The sequence below is a fragment of the Somniosus microcephalus genome, unplaced genomic scaffold (genome assembly GCF_052327205.1).
Source record: "Somniosus microcephalus isolate GS21.2 unplaced genomic scaffold, FLI_Smic_1.0 unresolved_chr3, whole genome shotgun sequence".
NCBI lineage: Eukaryota > Metazoa > Chordata > Chondrichthyes > Squaliformes > Somniosidae > Somniosus > Somniosus microcephalus.
The window spans coordinates 39,361,257-39,380,915 of NW_028225181.1; positions in this window are offsets into that span (position 1 = coordinate 39,361,257).

Here is a 19,659-nt window from a genome sequence, read left to right on the forward strand (position 1 = left end):
TACTCTCTGTCCCCGTTCTATATTCCCCTCTCTCCCGGGTATCTCCCCTTTACTCACTGTCCCCGTTCTATATTCCCCTCTATCCCGGGTATCTCCCTTTACTCTCTGTCCCCGTTCTATATTTCCCTCTATCCCGGGTATCTCCCTTTACTCTCTGTCCCCGTTCTATATTCCCCTCTATCCCGGGTATCTCCCTTTACTCTCTGTCCCCGTTCTATATTTCCCTCTATCCCAGGTATCTCCTTTTACTCTCTGTCCCCGTTCTGTATTCCCCTCTATCCCGGGTATATCCCTTTACTCACTGTCCTCGTTCTATATTCCCCTCTATCCCGGGTATCTCGCTTTACTCTCTGTCCCCGTTCTATATTCCACACTATCCCGGGTATCTCCCTTTACTCTCTGTCCCCGTTCTATATTCCACTCTATCCCGGGTATCTCCCTTTACTCTCTGTCCCCGTTCGATATTCCCCTCTATCCCGTGTATATCCCTTTACTCTCTGTCCCCGTTCGATATTCCCCTCTGTCCCGGGTATCTCCCTTTACTCTCTGTCCCCGTTCTATATTCCCCTCTATCCCGGGTATCTCCCTTTACTCTCTGTCCCCGTTCTATATCCCCTCTATCCCGGGTATCTCCCTTTACTCTCTGTCCCCGTTCTATATTCCCCTCTATCCCTGGTAGCTCCCTTTACTCTCTGTCCCCGTTCTATATTCCCCTCTCTCCCGGGTATCTCCGTTTACTCTCTGTCCCCGTTCTATATTCCTCTCTATCCCGGGTATCTCCCATTACTCTCTGTCCCCGATCTATATTCCCCTCTATCCCGGGTATCTCCCTTTACTCTCTGTCCCCGTTCTATATTCCCCTCTATCCCGGGTATCTCCCTTTACTCTCTGTCCCCGTTCTATATTCCCCTCTATCCCGGTCATCTCCCTTTAATCTCTGTCCCTGTTCTATATTCCCCTCTATCCTGGGTATCTCCCTTTACTCTCTGTCCCCGTTCTATATTCCCCTCTATCCCGGATATCTCCCTTTACTCTCCGTCCCAGTTCTATATTCACCTCTATCCCGGGTATCTCCCTTTACTCTCTGTCCCCGTTCTATATTCCCCTCTATCCCGGGTATCTCCCTTTACTCTCTGTCCCCGTTCTATATTCCCCTCTATCCCGATCATCTTCCTTTAATCTCTGTCCCCGTTCTATATTCCCCTCTATCCTGGGTATCTCCCTTTACTCTCTGTCCCCGTTCTATATTCCCCTCTATCCCGGGTTTCTCCCTTTACTCTCTGTCCCCGTTCTATATTCCCCTCTATCCCGGGTATCTCCCTTTACTCTCTGTCCCCGTTCTATATTCCCCTCTATCCCGGGTATCTCCCTTTACTCTCTGTCCCCGTTCTATATTCCCATCTATCCCGGGTATCTCCCTTTACTCTCTGTCACCGTTCTATATTCCCCTCTAACCCGGGTACCTCCCTTTACTCTCTGTCCCCGTTCTATATTCCCCTCTATCCCGGGTATCTCACTTTACCATCTGTCCCCGTTCTATATTCCCCTCTATCCCGGGTATCTCCCTTTACTCTCTGTCCCCGTTCTATATTCGCATCTATCCCGGGTATCTCCCTTTACTCTCTGTCACCGTTCTATATTCCACTCTATCCCGGGTATCTCCCTTTACTCTCTGCCCCCATTCTATATTCCCCTCTATCACGGGTATCTCCCTTTACTCTCTGACCCCGATCTATATTCCCCTCTATCCTGGGTATCTCCCTTTACTCTCTGTCCCCATTCTATATTCCCCTCTATCCCGGGTATCTCCCTTTAATCTCTGTCACCGTTCTATATTCCCCTCTATCCCGGGTATCTCCCTTTACTCTCTGTCCCCGTTCTATATTCCCCTCTATCCCGGGTATGTCCCTTTAATCTCTGTCCCCGTTCTATATTCCCCTCTATCCCGGGTATCTCCCTTTATTTTCTGTCCCCGTTCTATATTCCCCTCTCTCCCGGGTATCACCCTTTACTCTCTGTCCCCGTTCTATATTCCCCTCTATCCCGGGTATCTCCCTATACTCTCTGTCCCCGTTCTATATTCCCCTCTATCCCGGGTATCTCCGTTTACTCTCTGTCCCCGTCCTACATTCCCCTCTATCGCGGGTATCTCCCTTTACTCTCTGTCCCCGTTCTATATTCCCCTTATCCCGGGTATCTCACTTTATTCTCTGTCCCCGTTCTATATTCCCCTCTATCCCGGGCATCTCCCTTTACTCTCTGTCCCCGTTCTATATTCCCCTCTATCCCGGGTATCTCCCTTTATGCTCTGTCGCCGTTCTATATTCCCCTCTATCCCGGGTATCTCCCTTTACTCTCTGTCCCCGTTCTATATTCCCCTCCATCCCGGGTATCTCCCTTTACTCTCTGTCCCCGTTCTATATTTCACTCTATCCCGGGTATCTCCCTTTACTCTCTGTCCCCATTCTATATTCCCCTCCATCCCGGGTATCTCCCTTGACTCTCTGTCCCCGTTCTATATTCCCCTCTATCCCGGGTATCTCCCCTTTACTCACTGTCCCCGTTCTATATTGCCCTGTATCCCGGGTAACTCCCTTTACTCTCTGTCCCCGTTCTATATTTCCCTCTATCCCGGGTATCTCCCTTTACTCTCTGTCCCCGTTCTATATTCCCCTCTATCCCGGGTATCTCCCTTTACTCTCTTTCCCTGTTCAATATTTCCCTCTATCCCAGGTATCTCCTTTTACTCTCTGCCCCCGTTCTGTATTCCCCTCTATCCCGGGTATCTCCCTTTACTCTCTGTCCCAGTTCTATATTCCCCTCTATCCCGGGTATCTCCCTTTACTCTCTGTCCCCGTTCCATATTCCCCTCTATCCCGGGTATCTCCCTTTACTCTCTGTCCCTATTCTATATTCCCCTCTATCCCGGGTATCTCCCTTTATTCTCTGTCCCCGTTCTATATTCCCCTCTATCCCGGGTTTCTCCCTTTACTCTCTGTCCCCGTTCTATATTCTCCTCTATCCCGGGTATCTCCCTTTACTCTCTGTCCCCGTTCTATATTCCCCTCTATCCCGGGTATCTCCCTTTACTCTCTGTCCCCGTTCTATATTCCCCTCTATCCCGGGTATCTCCCTTTAAGCTCTGTCCCCGTTCTATATTCCCCTCTATCCCGGGTATCTCTCTTTACTCTCTGTCCCCGTTCTGTATTCCCCTCTATCCCGGGTATATCCCTTTACTCTCTGTCCCCGTTCTATATTCCCCTCTATCCCGGGTATCTCCCCTTTACTCACTGTCCCCGTTCTATATTCCCCTCTATCCCGGGTATCTCCCTTTACTCTCTGTCCCCGTTCTATATTTCCCTCTATCCCGGGTATCTCCCTTTACTCTCTGTCCCCGTTCTATATTCCCCTCTTTCCCGGGTATCTCCCTTTACTCTCTGTCCCCGTTCTATATTTCCCTCTATCCCAGGTATCTCCTTTTACTCTCTGTCCCCGTTCTGTATTCCCCTCTATCCCGGGTATATCCCTTTACTCACTGTCCTCGTTCTATATTCCCCTCTATCCCGGGTATCTCGCTTTCCTCTCTGTCCCCGTTCTATATTCCCCACTATCCCGGGTATCTCCCTTTACTCTCTGTCCCCGTTCTATATTCCACTCGATCCCGGGTATCTCCCTTTACTCTCTGTCCCCGTTCGATATTCCCCTCTATCCCGTGTATATCCCTTTACTCTCTGTGCCCGTTCTATATTCCCCTCTGACCCGGGTATCTCCCTTTACTCTCTGTCCCCGTTCTATATTCCCCTCTATCCCGGGTATCTCCCTTTACTCTCTGTCCCCGTTCTATATCCCCTCTATCCCGGGTATCTGCCTTTACTCTCTGTCCCCGTTCTATATTCCCCTCTATCCCTGGTATCTCCCTTTATTCTCTGTCCCCGTTCTATATTCCCCTCTATCCCGGGTATCTCCGTTTACTCTCTGTCCCCGTTCTATATTCCTCTCTATCCCGGGTATCTCCCATTACTCTCTGTCCCCGTTCTATATTCCCCACCATCCCGGGTATCTCCCTTTACACTCTGTCCCCGTTCTATATTCCCCTCTATCCCGGGTATCTCCCTTTACTCTCTGTCCCCGTTCTATATTCCCCTCTATCCCGGTCATCTCCCTTTAATCTCTGTCCCCGTTCTATATTCCCCTCTATCCTGGGTATCTCCCTTTACTCTCTGTCCCCGTTCTATATTCCCCTCTATCCCGGGTATCTCCCTTTACTCTCCGTCCCAGTTCTATATTCACCTCTATCCCGGGTATCTCCCTTTACTCTCTGTCCCCGTTCTATATTCCCCTCTATCCCGGGTATGTCCCTTTATTCTCTGACCCCGTTCTATATTCCCCTCTATCCCGGTCATCTCCCTTTAATCTCTGTCCCCGTTCTATATTCCCCTCTATCCTGGGTATCTCCCTTTACTCTCTGTCCCCGTTCTATATTCCCCTCTATCCCGGGTATCTCCCTTTACTCTCCGTCCCAGTTCTATATTCACCTCTATCCCGGGTATCTCCCTTTACTCTCTGTCCCCGTTCTATATTCCCCTCTATCCCGGGTATGTCCCTTTATTCTCTGACCCCGTTCTATATTCCCCTCTATCCCGGGTATCTCCCTTTACTCTCTCTCCCCGTTCTATATTCCCCTCTATCCCGGGTTTCTCCCTTTACTCTCTGTCCCCGTTCTATATTCCCCTCTATCCCGGGTATCTCCCTTTACTCTCTGTCCCCGTTCTATATTCCCCTCTATCCCGGGTATCTCCCTTTACTCTCTGTTCCCGTTCTATATTCCCATCTATCCCGGGTATCTCCCTTTACTCTCTGTCACCGTTCTATATTCCCCTCTAACCCGGGTACCTCCCTTTACTCTCTGTCCCCGTTCTATATTCCGCTCTATCCCGGGTATCTCACTTTACCATCTGTCCCCGTTCTATATTCCCCTCTATCCCGGGTATCTCCCTTTACTCTCTGTCCCCGTTCTATATTCCCATCTATCCCGGGTATCTCCCTTTACTCTCTGTCACCGTTCTATATTCCACTCTATCCCGGGTATCTCCCTTTACTCTCTGCCCCCATTCTATATTCCCCTCTATCACGGGTATCTCCCTTTACTCTCTGACCCCGATCTATATTCCCCTCTATCCTGGGTATCTCCCTTTACTCTCTGTCCCCATTCTATATTCCCCTCTATCCCGGGTATCTCCCTTTAATCTCTGTCACCGTTCTATATTCCTCTCTATCCCGGGTATCTCCCTTTACTCTCTGTCCCCGTTCTATATTCCCCTCTATCCCGGGTATGTCCCTTTAATCTCTGTCCCCGTTCTATATTCCCCTCTATCCCGGGTATCTCCCTTTATTTTCTGTCCCCGTTCTATATTCCCCTCTCTCCCGGGTATCACCCTTTACTCTCTGTCCCCGTTCTATATTCCCCTCTATCCCGGGTATCTCCCTATACTCTCTGTCCCCGTTCTATATTCCCCTCTATCCCGGGTATCTCCGTTTACTCTCTGTCCCCGTCCTACATTCCCCTCTATCGCGGGTATCTCCCTTTACTCTCTGTCCCCGTTCTATATTCCCCTTATCCCAGGTATCTCACTTTATTCTCTGTCCCCGTTCTATATTCCCCTCTATCCCGGGCATCTCCCTTTACTCTCTGTCCCCGTTCTATATTCCCCTCTATCCCGGGTATCTCCCTTTATGCTCTGTCCCCGTTCTATATTCCCCTCTATCCCGGGTATCTCCCTTTACTCTCTGTCCCCGTTCTATATTCCCCTCTATCCCGGGTATCTCCCTTTACTCTCTGTCCCCGTTCTATATTTCACTCTATCCCGGGTATCTCCCTTTACTCTCTGTCCCCTTTTTATATTCCCCTCTATCCCGGGTATCTCCCTTTACTCTCTGTCCCCGTTCTATATTCCCCTCTATCCCGGGTATCTCCCTTTACTCTCTGTCCCAGTTCTATATTCCCCTCTATCCCGGGTATCTCCCTTTACTCTCTGTCCCCGTTCCATATTCCCCTCTATCCCGGGTATCTCCCTTTACTCTCTGTCCCCGTTCTATATTCCCCTCTATCCCGGGTATCTCCCTTTACTCTCTGTCCCCGTTCTATATTCCCCTCTATCCCGGGTATCTCCCTTTACTCTCTGTCCCCGTTCTATATTCCCCTCTATCCCGGGTATCTCCCTTTACTCTCTGTCCCCGTTCTATATTCCCCTCTATCCCGGGTATCTCCCTTTAAGCTCTGTCCCCGTTCTATATTCCCCTCTATCCCGGGTATCTCCCTTTACTCTCTGTCCCCGTTCTATATTCCCCTCTATCCCGGGTATCTCCCTTTACTCTCTGTCCCCGTTCTATATTCCCCTCTCTCCCGGGTATCTCCCCTTTACTCACTGTCCCCGTTCTATATTTCCCTCTATCCCGGGTATCTCCCTTTACTCTCTGACCCCGTTCTATATTTCCCTCTATCCCGGGTATCTCCCTTTACTCTCTGTCCCCGTTCTATATTCCCCTCTATCCCGGGTATCTCCCTTTACTCTCTGTCCCCGTTCTATATTTCCCTCTATCCCAGGTATCTCCTTTTACTCTCTGTCCCCGTTCTGTATTCCCCTCTATCCCGGGTATATCCCTTTACTCACTGTCCTCGTTCTATATTCCCCTCTATCCCGGGTATCTCGCTTTACTCTCTGTCCCCGTTCTATATTCCCCACTATCCCGGGTATCTCCCTTTACTCTCTGTCCCCGTTCTATATTCCACTCTATCCCGGGTATCTCCCTTTACTCTCTGTCCCCGTTCGATATTCCCCTCTATCCCGTGTATATCCCTTTACTCTCTGTCCCCGTTCTATATTCCCCTCTGTCCCGGGTATCTCCCTTTACTCTCTGTCCCCGTTCTATATTCCCCTCTATCCCGGGTATCTCCCTTTACTCTCTGTCCCCGTTCTATATCCCCTCTATCCCGGGTATCTCCCTTTACTCTCTGTCCCCGTTCTATATTCCCCTCTATCCCTGGTAGCTCCCTTTACTCTCTGTCCCCCGTTCTGTATTCCCCTCTATCCCGGGTATCTCCGTTTACTCTCTGTCCCCGTTCTATATTCCTCTCTATCCCGGGTATCTCCCATTACTCTCTGTCCCCGATCTATATTCCCCTCTATCCCGGGTATCTCCCTTTACTCTCTGTCCCCGTTCTATATTCCCCTCTATCCCGGGTATCTCCCTTTACTCTCTGTCCCCGTTCTATATTCCCCTCTATCCCGGTCATCTCCCTTTAATCTCTGTCCCCGTTCTATATTCCCCTCTATCCTGGGTATCTCCCTTTACTCTCTGTCCCCGTTCTATATTCCCCTCTATCCCGGGTATCTCCCTTTACTCTCCGTCCCAGTTCTATATTCACCTCTATCCCGGGTATCTCCCTTTACTCTCTGTCCCCGTTCTATATTCCCCTCTATCCCGGGTATCTCCCTTTACTCTCTGTCCCCGTTCTATATTCCCCTCTATCCCGGTCATCTTCCTTTAATCTCTGTCCCCGTTCGATATTCCCCTCTATCCCGGTCATCTTCCTTTAATCTCTGTCCCCGTTCGATATTCCCCTCTATCCCGTGTATATCCCTTTACTCTCTGTCCCCGTTCGATATTCCCCTCTGTCCCGGGTATCTCCCTTTACTCTCTGTCCCCGTTCTATATTCCCCTCTATCCCGGGTATCTCCCTTTACTCTCTGTCCCCGTTCTATATCCCCTCTATCCCGGGTATCTCCCTTTACTCTCTGTCCCCGTTCTATATTCCCCTCTATCCCTGGTAGCTCCCTTTACTCTCTGTCCCCGTTCTATATTCCCCTCTATCCCGGGTATCTCCGTTTACTCTCTGTCCCCGTTCTATATTCCTCTCTATCCCGGGTATCTCCCATTACTCTCTGTCCCCGATCTATATTCCCCTCTATCCCGGGTATCTCCCTTTACTCTCTGTCCCCGTTCTATATTCCCCTCTATCCCGGGTATCTCCCTTTACTCTCTGTCCCCGTTCTATATTCCCCTCTATCCCGGTCATCTCCCTTTAATCTCTGTCCCTGTTCTATATTCCCCTCTATCCTGGGTATCTCCCTTTACTCTCTGTCCCCGTTCTATATTCCCCTCTATCCCGGGTATCTCCCTTTACTCTCCGTCCCAGTTCTATATTCACCTCTATCCCGGGTATCTCCCTTTACTCTCTGTCCCCGTTCTATATTCCCCTCTATCCCGGGTATCACCCTTTACTCTCTGTCCCCGTTCTATATTCCCCTCTATCCCGGTCATCTTCCTTTAATCTCTGTCCCCGTTCTATATTCCCCTCTATCCTGGGTATCTCCCTTTACTCTCTGTCCCCGTTCTATATTCCCCTCTATCCCGGGTTTCTCCCTTTACTCTCTGTCCCCGTTCTATATTCCCCTCTATCCCGGGTATCTCCCTTTACTCTCTGTCCCCGTTCTATATTCCCCTCTATCCCGGGTATCTCCCTTTACTCTCTGTCCCCGTTCTATATTCCCATCTATCCCGGGTATCTCCCTTTACTCTCTGTCACCGTTCTATATTCCCCTCTAACCCGGGTACCTCCCTTTACTCTCTGTCCCCGTTCTATATTCCCCTCTATCCCGGGTATCTCACTTTACCATCTGTCCCCGTTCTATATTCCCCTCTATCCCGGGTATCTCCCTTTACTCTCTGTCCCCGTTCTATATTCCCATCTATCCCGGGTATCTCCCTTTACTCTCTGTCACCGTTCTATATTCCACTCTATCCCGGGTATCTCCCTTTACTCTCTGCCCCCATTCTATATTCCCCTCTATCACGGGTATCTCCCTTTACTCTCTGACCCCGATCTATATTCCCCTCTATCCTGGGTATCTCCCTTTACTCTCTGTCCCCATTCTATATTCCCCTCTATCCCGGGTATCTCCCTTTAATCTCTGTCACCGTTCTATATTCCCCTCTATCCCGGGTATCTCCCTTTACTCTCTGTCCCCGTTCTATATTCCCCTCTATCCCGGGTATGTCCCTTTAATCTCTGTCCCCGTTCTATATTCCCCTCTATCCCGGGTATCTCCCTTTATTTTCTGTCCCCGTTCTATATTCCCCTCTCTCCCGGGTATCACCCTTTACTCTCTGTCCCCGTTCTATATTCCCCTCTATCCCGGGTATCTCCCTATACTCTCTGTCCCCGTTCTATATTCCCCTCTATCCCGGGTATCTCCGTTTACTCTCTGTCCCCGTCCTACATTCCCCTCTATCGCGGGTATCTCCCTTTACTCTCTGTCCCCGTTCTATATTCCCCTTATCCCGGGTATCTCACTTTATTCTCTGTCCCCGTTCTATATTCCCCTCTATCCCGGGCATCTCACTTTACTCTCTGTCCCCGTTCTATATTCCCCTCTATCCCGGGTATCTCCCTTTATGCTCTGTCCCCGTTCTATATTCCCCTCTATCCCGGGTATCTCCCTTTACTCTCTGTCCCCGTTCTATATTCCCCTCTATCCCGGGTATCTCCCTTTACTCTCTGTCCCCGTTCTATATTTCACTCTATCCCGGGTATCTCCCTTTACTCTCTGTCCCCATTCTATATTCCCCTCTATCCCGGGTATCTCCCTTTACTCTCTGTCCCCGTTCTATATTCCCCTCTATCCCGGGTATCTCCCCTTTACTCACTGTCCCCGTTCTATATTGCCCTGTATCCCGGGTAACTCCCTTTACTCTCTGTCCCCGTTCTATATTTCCCTCTATCCCGGGTATCTCCCTTTACTCTCTGTCCCCGTTCTATATTCCCCTCTATCCCGGGTATCTCCCTTTACTCTCTTTCCCTGTTCAATATTTCCCTCTATCCCAGGTATCTCCTTTTACTCTCTGCCCCCGTTCTGTATTCCCCTCTATCCCGGGTATCTCCCTTTACTCTCTGTCCCAGTTCTATATTCCCCTCTATCCCGGGTATCTCCCTTTACTCTCTGTCCCCGTTCCATATTCCCCTCTATCCCGGGTATCTCCCTTTACTCTCTGTCCCTATTCTATATTCCCCTCTATCCCGGGTATCTCCCTTTATTCTCTGTCCCCGTTCTATATTCCCCTCTATCCCGGGTTTCTCCCTTTACTCTCTGTCCCCGTTCTATATTCTCCTCTATCCCGGGTATCTCCCTTTACTCTCTGTCCCCGTTCTATATTCCCCTCTATCCCGGGTATCTCCCTTTACTCTCTGTCCCCGTTCTATATTCCCCTCTATCCCGGGTATCTCCCTTTAAGCTCTGTCCCCGTTCTATATTCCCCTCTATCCCGGGTATCTCTCTTTACTCTCTGTCCCCGTTCTATATTCCCCTCTATCCCGGGTATCTCCCTTTACTCTCTGTCCCCGTTCTATATTCCCCTCTATCCCGGGTATCTCCCCTTTACTCACTGTCCCCGTTCTATATTCCCCTCTATCCCGGGTATCTCCCTTTACTCTCTGTCCCCGTTCTATATTTCCCTCTATCCCGGGTATCTCCCTTTACTCTCTGTCCCCGTTCTATATTCCCCTCTTTCCCGGGTATCTCCCTTTACTCTCTGTCCCCGTTCTATATTTCCCTCTATCCCAGGTATCTCCTTTTACTCTCTGTCCCCGTTCTGTATTCCCCTCTATCCCGGGTATATCCCTTTACTCACTGTCCTCGTTCTATATTCCCCTCTATCCCGGGTATCTCGCTTTACTCTCTGTCCCCGTTCTATATTCCCCACTATCCCGGGTATCTCCCTTTACTCTCTGTCCCCGTTCTATATTCCACTCTATCCCGGGTATCTCCCTTTACTCTCTGTCCCCGTTCGATATTCCCCTCTATCCCGTGTATATCCCTTTACTCTCTGTCCCCGTTCTATATTCCCCTCTGTCCCGGGTATCTCCCTTTACTCTCTGTCCCCGTTCTATATTCCCCTCTATCCCGGGTATCTCCCTTTACTCTCTGTCCCCGTTCTATATCCCCTCTATCCCGGGTATCTCCCTTTACTCTCTGTCCCCGTTCTATATTCCCCTCTATCCCTGGTAGCTCCCTTTACTCTCTGTCCCCGTTCTATATTCCCCTCTATCCCGGGTATCTCCGTTTACTCTCTGTCCCCGTTCTATATTCCTCTCTATCCCGGGTATCTCCCATTACTCTCTGTCCCCGATCTATATTCCCCTCTATCCCGGGTATCTCCCTTTACTCTCTGTCCCCGTTCTATATTCCCCTCTATCCCGGGTATCTCCCTTTACTCTCTGTCCCCGTTCTATATTCCCCTCTACCCCGGTCATCTCCCTTTAATCTCTGTCCCCGTTCTATATTCCCCTCTATCCTGGGTATCTCCCTTTACTCTCTGTCCCCGTTCTATATTCCCCTCTATCCCGGGTATCTCCCTTTACTCTCCGTCCCAGTTCTATATTCACCTCTATCCCGGGTATCTCCCTTTACTCTCTGTCCCCGTTCTATATTCCCCTCTATCCCGGGTATCTCCCTTTACTCTCTGTCCCCGTTCTATATTCCCCTCTATCCCGGTCATCTTCCTTTAATCTCTGTCCCCGTTCGATATTCCCCTCTATCCCGCTCATCTTCCTTTAATCTCTGTCCCCGTTCGATATTCCCCTCTATCCCGTGTATATCCCTTTACTCTCTGTCCCCGTTCGATATTCCCCTCTGTCCCGGGTATCTCCCTTTACTCTCTGTCCCCGTTCTATATTCCCCTCTATCCCGGGTATCTCCCTTTACTCTCTGTCCCCGTTCTATATCCCCTCTATCCCGGGTATCTCCCTTTACTCTCTGTCCCCGTTCTATATTCCCCTCTATCCCTGGTAGCTCCCTTTACTCTCTGTCCCCGTTCTATATTCCCCTCTATCCCGGGTATCTCCGTTTACTCTCTGTCCCCGTTCTATATTCCTCTCTATCCCGGGTATCTCCCATTACTCTCTGTCCCCGATCTATAATCCCCTCTATCCCGGGTATCTCCCTTTACTCTCTGTCCCCGTTCTATATTCCCCTCTATCCCGGGTATCTCCCTTTACTCTCTGTCCCCGTTCTATATTCCCCTCTATCCCGGTCATCTCCCTTTAATCTCTGTCCCTGTTCTATATTCCCCTCTATCCTGGGTATCTCCCTTTACTCTCTGTCCCCGTTCTATATTCCCCTCTATCCCGGGTATCTCCCTTTACTCTCCGTCCCAGTTCTATATTCACCTCTATCCCGGGTATCTCCCTTTACTCTCTGTCCCCGTTCTATATTCCCCTCTATCCCGGGTATCACCCTTTACTCTCTGTCCCCGTTCTATATTCCCCTCTATCCCGGTCATCTTCCTTTAATCTCTGTCCCCGTTCTATATTCCCCTCTATCCTGGGTATCTCCCTTTACTCTCTGTCCCCGTTCTATATTCCCCTCTATCCCGGGTTTCTCCCTTTACTCTCTGTCCCCGTTCTATATTCCCCTCTATCCCGGGTATCTCCCTTTACTCTCTGTCCCCGTTCTATATTCCCCTCTATCCCGGGTATCTCCCTTTACTCTCTGTCCCCGTTCTATATTCCCATCTATCCCGGGTATCTCCCTTTACTCTCTGTCACCGTTCTATATTCCCCTCTAACCCGGGTACCTCCCTTTACTCTCTGTCCCCGTTCTATATTCCCCTCTATCCCGGGTATCTCACTTTACCATCTGTCCCCGTTCTATATTCCCCTCTATCCCGGGTATCTCCCTTTACTCTCTGTCCCCGTTCTATATTCCCATCTATCCCGGGTATCTCCCTTTACTCTCTGTCACCGTTCTATATTCCACTCTATCCCGGGTATCTCCCTTTACTCTCTGCCCCCATTCTATATTCCCCTCTATCACGGGTATCTCCCTTTACTCTCTGACCCCGATCTATATTCCCCTCTATCCTGGGTATCTCCCTTTACTCTCTGTCCCCATTCTATATTCCCCTCTATCCCGGGTATCTCCCTTTAATCTCTGTCACCGTTCTATATTCCCCTCTATCCCGGGTATCTCCCTTTACTCTCTGTCCCCGTTCTATATTCCCCTCTATCCCGGGTATGTCCCTTTAATCTCTGTCCCCGTTCTATATTCCCCTCTATCCCGGGTATCTCCCTTTATTTTCTGTCCCCGTTCTATATTCCCCTCTCTCCCGGGTATCACCCTTTACTCTCTGTCCCCGTTCTATATTCCCCTCTATCCCGGGTATCTCCCTATACTCTCTGTCCCCGTTCTATATTCCCCTCTATCCCGGGTATCTCCGTTTACTCTCTGTCCCCGTCCTACATTCCCCTCTATCCCGGGTATCTCCCATTACTCTCTGTCCCCGATCTATATTCCCCTCTATCCCGGGTATCTCCCTTTACTCTCTGTCCCCGTTCTATATTCCCCTCTATCCCGGGTATCTCCCTTTACTCTCTGTCCCCGTTCTATATTCCCCTCTATCCCGGTCATCTCCCTTTAATCTCTGTCCCCGTTCTATATTCCCCTCTATCCTGGGTATCTCCCTTTACTCTCTGTCCCCGTTCTATATTCCCCTCTATCCCGGGTATCTCCCTTTACTCTCCGTCCCAGTTCTATATTCACCTCTATCCCGGGTATCTCCCTTTACTCTCTGTCCCCGTTCTATATTCCCCTCTATCCCGGGTATCTCCCTTTACTCTCTGTCCCCGTTCTATATTCCCCTCTATCCCGGTCATCTTCCTTTAATCTCTGTCCCCGTTCGATATTCCCCTCTATCCCGGTCATCTTCCTTTAATCTCTGTCCCCGTTCGATATTCCCCTCTATCCCGTGTATATCCCTTTACTCTCTGTCCCCGTTCGATATTCCCCTCTGTCCCGGGTATCTCCCTTTACTCTCTGTCCCCGTTCTATATTCCCCTCTATCCCGGGTATCTCCCTTTACTCTCTGTCCCCGTTCTATATCCCCTCTATCCCGGGTATCTCCCTTTACTCTCTGTCCCCGTTCTATATTCCCCTCTATCCCTGGTAGCTCCCTTTACTCTCTGTCCCCGTTCTATATTCCCCTCTATCCCGGGTATCTCCGTTTACTCTCTGTCCCCGTTCTATATTCCTCTCTATCCCGGGTATCTCCCATTACTCTCTGTCCCCGATCTATATTCCCCTCTATCCCGGGTATCTCCCTTTACTCTCTGTCCCCGTTCTATATTCCCCTCTATCCCGGGTATCTCCCTTTACTCTCTGTCCCCGTTCTATATTCCCCTCTATCCCGGTCATCTCCCTTTAATCTCTGTCCCTGTTCTATATTCCCCTCTATCCTGGGTATCTCCCTTTACTCTCTGTCCCCGTTCTATATTCCCCTCTATCCCGGGTATCTCCCTTTACTCTCCGTCCCAGTTCTATATTCACCTCTATCCCGGGTATCTCCCTTTACTCTCTGTCCCCGTTCTATATTCCCCTCTATCCCGGGTATCACCCTTTACTCTCTGTCCCCGTTCTATATTCCCCTCTATCCCGGTCATCTTCCTTTAATCTCTGTCCCCGTTCTATATTCCCCTCTATCCTGGGTATCTCCCTTTACTCTCTGTCCCCGTTCTATATTCCCCTCTATCCCGGGTTTCTCCCTTTACTCTCTGTCCCCGTTCTATATTCCCCTCTATCCCGGGTATCTCCCTTTATTCTCTGTCCCCGTTCTATATTCCCCTCTATCCCGGGTATCTCCCTTTACTCTCTGTCCCCGTTCTATATTCCCATCTATCCCGGGTATCTCCCTTTACTCTCTGTCACCGTTCTATATTCCCCTCTAACCCGGGTACCTCCCTTTACTCTCTGTCCCCGTTCTATATTCCCCTCTATCCCGGGTATCTCACTTTACCATCTGTCCCCGTTCTATATTCCCCTCTATCCCGGGTATCTCCCTTTACTCTCTGTCCCCGTTCTATATTCCCATCTATCCCGGGTATCTCCCTTTACTCTCTGTCACCGTTCTATATTCCACTCTATCCCGGGTATCTCCCTTTACTCTCTGCCCCCATTCTATATTCCCCTCTATCACGGGTATCTCCCTTTACTCTCTGACCCCGATCTATATTCCCCTCTATCCTGGGTATCTCCCTTTACTCTCTGTCCCCATTCTATATTCCCCTCTATCCCGGGTATCTCCCTTTAATCTCTGTCACCGTTCTATATTCCCCTCTATCCCGGGTATCTCCCTTTACTCTCTGTCCCCGTTCTATATTCCCCTCTATCCCGGGTATGTCCCTTTAATCTCTGTCCCCGTTCTATATTCCCCTCTATCCCGGGTATCTCCCTTTATTTTCTGTCCCCGTTCTATATTCCCCTCTCTCCCGGGTATCACCCTTTACTCTCTGTCCCCGTTCTATATTCCCCTCTATCCCGGGTATCTCCCTATACTCTCTGTCCCCGTTCTATATTCCCCTCTATCCCGGGTATCTCCGTTTACTCTCTGTCCCCGTCCTACATTCCCCTCTATCGCGGGTATCTCCCTTTACTCTCTGTCCCCGTTCTATATTCCCCTTATCCCGGGTATCTCACTTTATTCTCTGTCCCCGTTCTATATTCCCCTCTATCCCGGGCATCTCACTTTACTCTCTGTCCCCGTTCTATATTCCCCTCTATCCCGGGTATCTCCCTTTATGCTCTGTCCCCGTTCTATATTCCCCTCTATCCCGGGTATCTCCCTTTACTCTCTGTCCCCGTTCTATATTCCCCTCTATCCCGGGTATCTCCCTTTACTCTCTGTCCCCGTTCTATATTTCACTCTATCCCGGGTATCTCCCTTTACTCTCTGTCCCCATTCTATATTCCCCTCTATCCCGGGTATCTCCCTTTACTCTCTGTCCCCGTTCTATATTCCCCTCTATCCCGGGTATCTCCCCTTTACTCACTGTCCCCGTTCTATATTGCCCTGTATCCCGGGTAACTCCCTTTACTCTCTGTCCCCGTTCTTTATTTCCCTCTATCCCGGGTATCTCCCTTTACTCTCTGTCCCCGTTCTATATTCCCCTCTATCCCGGGTATCTCCCTTTACTCTCTTTCCCTGTTCAATATTTCCCTCTATCCCAGGTATCTCCTTTTACTCTCTGCCCCCGTTCTGTATTCCCCTCTATCCCGGGTATCTCCCTTTACTCTCTGTCCCAGTTCTATATTCCCCTCTATCCCGGGTATCTCCCTTTACTCTCTGTCCCCGTTCCATATTCCCCTCTATCCCGGGTATCTCCCTTTACTCTCTGTCCCTATTCTATATTCCCCTCTATCCCGGGTATCTCCCTTTATTCTCTGTCCCCGTTCTATATTCCCCTCTATCCCGGGTTTCTCCCTTTACTCTCTGTCCCCGTTCTATATTCTCCTCTATCCCGGGTATCTCCCTTTACTCTCTGTCCCCGTTCTATATTCCCCTCTATCCCGGGTATCTCCCTTTACTCTCTGTCCCCGTTCTATATTCCCCTCTATCCCGGGTATCTCCCTTTAAGCTCTGTCCCCGTTCTATATTCCCCTCTATCCCGGGTATCTCTCTTTACTCTCTGTCCCCGTTCTATATTCCCCTCTATCCCGGGTATCTCCCTTTACTCTCTGTCCCCGTTCTATATTCCCCTCTATCCCGGGTATCTCCCCTTTACTCACTGTCCCCGTTCTATATTCCCCTCTATCCCGGGTATCTCCCTTTACTCTCTGTCCCCGTTCTATATTTCCCTCTATCCCGGGTATCTCCCTTTACTCTCTGTCCCCGTTCTATATTCCCCTCTTTCCCGGGTATCTCCCTTTACTCTCTGTCCCCGTTCTATATTTCCCTCTATCCCAGGTATCTCCTTTTACTCTCTGTCCCCGTTCTGTATTCCCCTCTTTCCCGGGTATATCCCTTTACTCACTGTCCTCGTTCTATATTCCCCTCTATCCCGGGTATCTCGCTTTACTCTCTGTCCCCGTTCTATATTCCCCACTATCCCGGGTATCTCCCTTTACTCTCTGTCCCCGTTCTATATTCCACTCGATCCCGGGTATCTCCCTTTACTCTCTGTCCCCGTTCGATATTCCCCTCTATCCCGTGTATATCCCTTTACTCTCTGTGCCCGTTCTATATTCCCCTCTGACCCGGGTATCTCCCTTTACTCTCTGTCCCCGTTCTATATTCCCCTCTATCCCGGGTATCTCCCTTTACTCTCTGTCCCCGTTCTATATCCCCTCTATCCCGGGTATCTCCCTTTACTCTCTGTCCCCGTTCTATATTCCCCTCTATCCCTGGTATCTCCCTTTACTCTCTGTCCCCGTTCTATATTCCCCTCTATCCCGGGTATCTCCGTTTACTCTCTGTCCCCGTTCTATATTCCTCTCTATCCCGGGTATCTCCCATTACTCTCTGTCCCCGTTCTATATTCCCCTCTATCCCGGGTATCTCCCTTTACTCTCTGTCCCCGTTCTATATTCCCCTCTATCCCGGGTATCTCCCTTTACTCTCTGTCCCCGTTCTATATTCCCCTCTATCCCGGTCATCTCCCTTTAATCTCTGTCCCCGTTCTATATTCCCCTCTATCCTGGGTATCTCCCTTTACTCTCTGTCCCCGTTCTATATTCCCCTCTATCCCGGGTATCTCCCTTTACTCTCCGTCCCAGTTCTATATTCACCTCTATCCCGGGTATCTCCCTTTACTCTCTGTCCCCGTTCTATATTCCCCTCTATCCCGGGTATGTCCCTTTATTCTCTGACCCCGTTCTATATTCCCCTCTTTCCCGGTCATCTCCCTTTAATCTCTGTCCCCGTTCTATATTCCCCTCTATCCTGGGTATCTCCCTTTACTCTCTGTCCCCGTTCTATATTCCCCTCTATCCCGGGTATCTCCCTTTACTCTCCGTCCCAGTTCTATATTCACCTCTATCCCGGGTATCTCCCTTTACTCTCTGTCCCCGTTCTATATTCCCCTCTATCCCGGGTATGTCCCTTTATTCTCTGACCCCGTTCTATATTCCCCTCTATCCCGGGTATCTCCCTTTACTCTCTCTCCCCGTTCTATATTCCCCTCTATCCCGGGTTTCTCCCTTTACTCTCTGTCCCCGTTCTATATTCCCCTCTATCCCGGGTATCTCCCTTTACTCTCTGTCCCCGTTCTATATTCCCCTCTATCCCGGGTATCTCCCTTTACTCTCTGTCCCCGTTCTATATTCCCATCTATCCCGGGTATCTCCCTTTACTCTCTGTCACCGTTCTATATTCCCCTCTAACCCGGGTACCTCCCTTTACTCTCTGTCCCCGTTCTATATTCCGCTCTATCCCGGGTATCTCACTTCACCATCTGTCCCCGTTCTATATTCCCCTCTATCCCGGGTATCTCCCTTTACTCTCTGTCCCCGTTCTATATTCCCATCTATCCCGGGTATCTCCCTTTACTCTCTGTCACCGTTCTATATTCCACTCTATCCCGGGTATCTCCCTTTACTCTCTGCCCCCATTCTATATTCCCCTCTATCACGGGTATCTCCCTTTACTCTCTGACCCCGATCTATATTCCCCTCTATCCTGGGTATCTCCCTTTACTCTCTGTCCCCATTCTATATTCCCCTCTATCCCGGGTATCTCCCTTTAATCTCTGTCACCGTTCTATATTCCTCTCTATCCCGGGTATCTCCCTTTACTCTCTGTCCCCGTTCTATATTCCCCTCTATCCCGGGTATGTCCCTTTAATCTCTGTCCCCGTTCTATATTCCCCTCTATCCCGGGTATCTCCCTTTATTTTCTGTCCCCGTTCTATATTCCCCTCTCTCCCGGGTATCACCCTTTACTCTCTGTCCCCGTTCTATATTCCCCTCTATCCCGGGTATCTCCCTATACTCTCTGTCCCCGTTCTATATTCTCCTCTATCCCGGGTATCTCCGTTTACTCTCTGTCCCCGTCCTACATTCCCCTCTATCGCGGGTATCTCCCTTTACTCTCTGTCCCCGTTCTATATTCCCCTTATCCCGGGTATCTCACTTTATTCTCTGTCCCCGTTCTATATTCCCCTCTATCCCGGGCATCTCCCTTTACTCTCTGTCCCCGTTCTATATTCCCCTCTATCCCGGGTATCTCCCTTTATGCTCTGTCCCCGTTCTATATTCCCCTCTATCCCGGGTATCTCCCTTTACTCTCTGTCCCCGTTATATATTCCCCTCTATCCCGGGTATCTCCCTTTAATCTCTGTCCCCGTTCTATATTTCACTCTATCCCGGGTATCTCCCTTTACTCTCTGTCCCCATTCTATATTCCCCTCTATCCCGGGTATCTCCCTTTACTCTCTGTCCCCGTTCTATATTCCCCTCTATCCCGGGTATCTCCCTTTACTCTCTGTCCCAGTTCTATATTCCCCTCTATCCCGGGTATCTCCCTTTACTCTCTGTCCCCGTTCCATATTCCCCTCTATCCCGGGTATCTCCCTTTACTCTCTGTCCCCGTTCTATATTCCCCTCTATCCCGGGTATCTCCCTTTACTCTCTGTCCCCGTTCTATATTCCCCTCTATCCCGGGTATCTCCCTTTACTCTCTGTCCCCGTTCTATATTCCCCTCTATCCCGGGTATCTCCCTTTACTCTCTGTCCCCGTTCTATATTCCCCTCTATCCCGGGTATCTCCCTTTAAGCTCTGTCCCCGTTCTATATTCCCCTCTATCCCGGGTATCTCTCTTTACTCTCTGTCCCC